General features: G+C 34.2%; 1 long non-coding RNA gene across 2 annotated transcripts in view; it reads left to right on the top strand.

Moving 5' to 3' along the window:
• The first annotated feature begins 3,400 nt into the window (after positions 1 to 3,400).
• Positions 3,401 to 6,188, top strand: part of LOC111388379 — a 4,202-nt gene continuing 1,414 nt past the window's right edge. The window contains exons 1-3 of one of the 2 annotated variants that reach the window (XR_002701556.1): positions 3,403 to 3,654; positions 4,165 to 5,190; positions 5,494 to 5,553. This is a non-coding gene — a long non-coding RNA (uncharacterized LOC111388379). Of the gene's footprint in view, positions 5,191 to 5,493; positions 5,554 to 6,188 lie in introns of both variants that reach the window. The other variant, XR_002701555.1, reaches the window with a different exon arrangement.

Below are 6,188 nucleotides of genomic sequence, written 5' to 3' on the forward strand. Positions count from 1 at the left end.
TCGATAGACACATAAAGATAGCATATAGTGTCGGAACTTTGAATTCTGTCCCAACAGATTAGCTTATCAGCGGTAGCTCATGTCCGTTACTAATTCAAGATCATTGGCATATCCAGTTGATGTGAGACTTTTGTTCCTAATTTTTCAATAATCTTGTCTCGAGGGAAGTGTCACTTGATTTTATCCCCTCAGTAATAATATATTTGGGGCCGTTAAATGAAATTATGTAATAAATTTTGATGACTTATGACTTAATTAGATGTCAATTTTGTTTATTATGTAAAACTCAAGGCAAATTAGTGGAATTGAAAGAAAAGAACGAAAAATGGGCAAAAATGAAAGAAATTCAAAGTTTGAGGACCGAAGTGTAAATATCCAATAGTTGATGATGATTGAGATCACATATGATCAACTGGATGCAATTCGAAATCAAAGGAATGAAATATAGCTGAAATATTCTCACAAATCAATTTGCAGTCGAAAATGTTATACTCTGAATTTTTATCCTTAATTTGAGACCCATTTTTAGGATAACAAAACGTTCGAATTGGAGAAATTATATGTCTAAAAGAATTATAATCTTTGGAGTTATTTTTTCAACGCATTTTGAATTACCTTAATCAGATATCAAGAAAGAAAGTCATACCAAAATATGTGAACCTGGCTCAGGGATGACACGAAGCAAATCCGCGCTCACAGACTATTTCGATATGCGCATGACATCAATTACATAACCCGAGAGCAAATCAACATGCCTGCTCGCGCAATAGCTATACCTACGCAAGTAACCAGTCCAAATTTTTTTATGACAGACCAACTTCATTTCATGATTCAAACTTTTATTGGCAACAATTTTGAGACTGTTGCTTGACCAAAATTTGACCCTTATAAATAGAAAACTTGGGAGAAACATTGGAGAACTGTGTTGCCTCTTTATACACGATACTATCATTAAATTTATTAAAATAAGAGGATAATTCATTAAATTCGAGAGAGAAAATCAAGCCTTAGCAAGAATTGAAGGCCTATTACATCAAGAAATTGAAAAAAATCAACTTTGAACTTGAATATCAATATTTTTTTGTATTCTTTCATGATGCGAGTGATATTTTTCTATTATTATTCTTGTAATTTATTTAAATCATGCTAGGCTAGATCCATTTTTTTTTCACTATTCTTCTCGTAATTTATTTATAAATCAAAACTAGCAGTTTAGTTTAATTCTTGTGTTTTTTGAAATGTTACGTGATATGATCGATAATTGAAAACTCCTATTAATTTCATGGTAAACGAATAAATTTGATTTTGTCATATCGCGTGACATTTATGTATTATCCTGATACATTGCTAGATGTTAATTTGGGACGATAAATATGAATTGGTGATAAATTAAAAATGGGTATTTTGATTTATCGATATAATAATTTATATCATTAGCTATCGTGATTGGAAACCTAATGGATTACACACAAAAGAAGAATTAGAAAAATAAGATTTACCAATTAATTAATTGACAAGTTTTGGATAATTAATTAATTGGATTGCTTATAAATAGGCCCGAATTACTTACTTGAATTAATTAATGGGAAAAATGTATAACTTATCAAATTATTTCAAAATTCAAGTGTTAATTTCAATTAATAATATATATAACATATAATTAAATGAAATTAATTATCCACATCCCACCCCACTTACCTATAAAAAAATTTCAAAACTTGAAAATCCTTTTTGGAAGAGTAATGATTGGGGCATATAATGAACACCATAGGGATGACAAAAAGGCTCGGGCCGCCGGTGGTTCGATCCGCAAAAAGCTCGAGCCGGCTTGACTCGAGGATCGGTCAGGCCGAGCCCCATCTTGGGGTGTCGGCCTGTGTGGCTCGCGGGGCGGCCTGAAAAAAAAAATGTTAAAAGGCAGCTTAGCTGCTTTTTAAGAAGAGAAAGAAAAAAAGGGCAAAAACGAGTCGGCTCAGCTCGGCCCGAGCCTTAATTTTTTGGCCGAGCTTTAGCTCGGCTTGGCTTGGGCCAAAAAAAGTCCGTTTTCAAAAATCTCGAGCCGAGCTCGTGCCTTGATTTTCAGCTCGCGAGCCGACTCGACTCGACTCATTGCCATCCCTAGAACACCATTGTGGTTTCCATTATATTCAAGTAGAATAATCATTTCTGGAGACCCCAACCCATCCCATGCATCCTTTGCCTATGCCACCCTACTCTGTCGCTACGTTCCAAAAATTTCCTTAAATTAAAAACTGGAATCACACCCCACTCCACAGAACCACGTACCCCACCTCCACCTCTACCTTCACCTCCCAAATAATTTCTAAAAATTAAAAACTGGATATTACTTCCCACCTCATGGAAGTTTGTATTTAATGTGATTAACTGTGATCAAATTGTATTCAGTTGACATCTGTGACCAAGTCAGTATTTAACTGTGAAAATATGTGATCAAATTACAATCAACACAAAATTGGTCTTAATTTTCACAATAAACATATACTTGCCGACAAAAAGTTACCACAAACAAATTTTCATACACCGCAGACCAGTACAACAATCCACCACCAGTCACCACCACCTTCACCTCTAACTTTACTGCAATCACAAACCTATATTATCTGTTACTAATTCTGACCAATTTTGTCTTTAGTTTCACTGCCTATGACTATATTATTCTAATTTGTGACTACAGTCACAATTAACATACATCTGGTCACAGACAATCACAATGCAGATAAACTTGATCATAATCAAGAACCGAACGAGTACAACCTCACCATCACTACCTAAACACCACCAACAAATCAGATCCAAAATTTTCACGACCACTATCAAGACCACCACCTCACAAGCACCATCAACATCAACTCCACTGCAGCCACAGCCAAGAATGGCAAATATAACCAACCAAAACTACTCCAAAAAATATATAGATTGAAAATAAAACATCACACCTAAAAAGCAAGTACGACTATGCCGATACAATAGAACCTGTGCACAGTCATACCATCGCCTATGGACTTACCGCGTTGCAAGCACCACCGCCTAGTTCTCCTGGATTTTTTGCAAGCCCCCCGACAATAGTGACGGTGGCAAATTAAGTTGCCACTGCTCGCAGTAGTAGCAACACCTTGCTATGCTGCTGCGCATGACGATTCTGGAGTTGGAAGAGATGGTACAAAGTGAGGGGTGGGATGCAAAGATGGAGTGAAGGGGGCAGCCCAGTGCTTCCAAAGTCCTTGTCCATTAAAAGGCCCAAAAAAATGTTTGAAATGTTTTAGTTTTAGTCCATTAGCCACCTCATTTTGTAAATTCAACTTGGCCCAAAATATTATTTAAATACCCAATAGCACATTACCCGATTATACGACAAAATGAACAAATATATCTCCTTCACTTTCATTCCACTTGCCATTTACGCATCTCTGGTTGTTGGGTTGAAAATTTTGAAAACAAAAATTCTCAAATCTTTGAATAACCCTAATAGGCTAATCCCCAATCTTTCTATTCTTTTCCCTAATTACCATCTCAAAGGAGAGTCATCGACCACAAGGAAGAAGAACAAGTGAAGTTTGAAGAGTTTCTATCGATTGTCGGCGAATTCGATTCGAACCCCATTTCTAGCCAACAACTCGTTTCCTTCGATTATTGGTTAGTAATTGTTGCCTTTTTTAATACATGTATCAAGATTTGAAATAACCTCCTTTTTTGGGTATTAAAACGATTTTTTTAGGCAAGGTGTTCAGATATTTTAATTTTTTTTGCTATGTGTAATGTGTTTGATTAATGATGATTTTTTTTTTTTTTATCTATGTTATGTTTATGAGTTATATTATTATGCTATAATTTTAATTTTTATAACATATTAAAACGGTGTACTGGTGTGTAACATATTCTAAAAAAATTAGAACATAATAAAGATTAGAAACCACTTAGAACATGGTTCTAATCTTTATTAAGTTTGAAGAGTCCATCGAATGTCCGAATCAAAGACAATGTGTAAATGGTTCTTATTGTTATTATGTTCATTTATATTTTTAATTTTTTTTTGATATATTATGTTTATGGTTATAATTTTTCTCATAGGCATTTGATTAGTTTGCTTTTAAAGCATCTAAACAAACTTAATAATTCATCTAATTGTCCCGTTCACTTCGTCAGCAAGACGACAACAAACTATGTAAGCACGAAGCAGGTATTTCGCTTGACCTTGATCAACTTGAATTATATTTTACGTTGGAATATGAATTTATGATGATTCTTAGATTTGATGTTGAATTTTTAACTAGTTATAATCTCCACTCTCTTAAAAGAGGATGAGGGCTCAGTATTCATTTTTGCACCCTCTATTTCACCCTTCTCTGGTTTCTTTACTATTCACAATTGGTTCTACCACTGTTCATAACGTCTTCCTCTAAGTAAATAGCTCATAACTCAGGTCCCAATTCATTTCCTTCGTCTACCTCATTCTGTACTTCCACAGAGAGAGAGTTGTAAACTACCGTTATTTTGGTCAGATAAAAATGGGAAGGAGAGTACTTCAAAGGGTGCACTGGTGCCTATACTGTAGTTCAAGCTGAAAAACTCTTTCGACGAAGCTCCTCGAGCGCAACCTATGCCTTCGATAATCGTGGAGGAGAAGGGGCAAGAGATAGAAGAGCTGGATAAATAATTGTCTTCATGAACTCGAAGGTGAAATCAACGCTAAGGTATTCCTTTTTGTGCCTTTTCACTTTTTCATTGAATTTTTTCTTAGATTTTTAGGGGGTGTTCTTCAATGGAATTTTGCTATGTTCTGATTCTTTTGTTTGTAAATATGTGTTTTATATGATACGGGGTATGGGGGTACTATATTAGTGTGATTTTATCTTTGTATACTCTCAAAATTCTTTCCTTCCATAAGCCTGAGTTCCAGGTGCTATCGAGTTGGAATTCCAGCAGTCAGGACCACTGTTCCTCAGTTGTGATTTCTTGAGATTTTGTTTGTCGGGTTGTGGCCTTGAATATTTGTTCAGCAAGGGCTTTTGAGTTACATAATTGACATTGACGTGGCTTCTTTATTTCATTATGCAACTAAAGGTGTTATGTTGGTTTCTTTGAAACACGTCAAAGATTGTGTTGTTCTTGGTAAATTCAAAAGCAAGAAAACAACAGCAGCCTTTTAGCGTCTTGTAAAGAAATGTAAAGGTATTGTCTTCTTATTCATTTGAAAATCTTAAGGTTTTTAATGTAATGATGTTTTTTATGTTCTATATTTGTTAATTTAATTTATTTGCTAATCTCAAAGAGATTTAATTAAGGATTACATTTTTGCATTTCATATCTTCATATGCGCAAGTATATTGAAAGAGAAATTTGCATGCATCCCAACGGATATCAACAAAAGTGGAGTTCCTAATCTCAGAGAGATTTAATTGAGGATTAAATTTTTGCGTTTTCGTATCTTCATATGCGCAATACCTTGTTTATTTTTTCTTTTTCTTGTTTAAGAACATTTTCAGAAGCTAAGAATCAAGGACATCGATTTCATCTCAACCCACATCAAAACAGGTAATTTGTTCTCGTCCTATATTTCAATCTCTGATGAGTTCTTTCCTCGACAAACAAAGAATGAATTCTTGTACAGTTCTAAAGAATTTGTAGTTGATACTTTTATGGAGAAAGTCCAAATAAACTTAGTGATTTACTAAATTTTTTCTATTCTTAAATTCCCATCTGCATACCATCTGGATTCATTTCGGTTTTCTTATAGATGTGTATGGTTTTAATCACTATCGGGATTCTTATGTGACTATTTACTGTAACTTCGAGTTCTTTTCCTCTGTGTTGGTATGAAGTTCTACGAAACCTTCACAAAAAACTAGAACATTTGCATAGAAATTGGAGAATGGTGACCTAAAGTATGTGAATTTCATATTTGCATTGATTTAGGGTAATTTTCTTTATTGAAATAATTTTTTCATCTGTTGATTCTCGATGATTAAGCTTCAAATCTTCCGTATTTTCAACTCAGTTTCAACCCAGAGTGTCTTGATGAAGAATTAAGTGCAAGAAAATAACTATTGAAAATTGATTTGTCTTAAACTTGTACCAGAGTCAATTTTTGATTTAAACCCTTTTCCATTTCAATTATCAATCATGATTTTCATGCTTAATAGCCCATTTATACAGAATGGTAAAGAGGC

Source organism: Olea europaea, unplaced genomic scaffold, assembly GCF_002742605.1.
Source record: "Olea europaea var. sylvestris unplaced genomic scaffold, O_europaea_v1 scaffold489, whole genome shotgun sequence".
Classification (NCBI taxonomy): Eukaryota; Viridiplantae; Streptophyta; class Magnoliopsida; order Lamiales; family Oleaceae; genus Olea; species Olea europaea.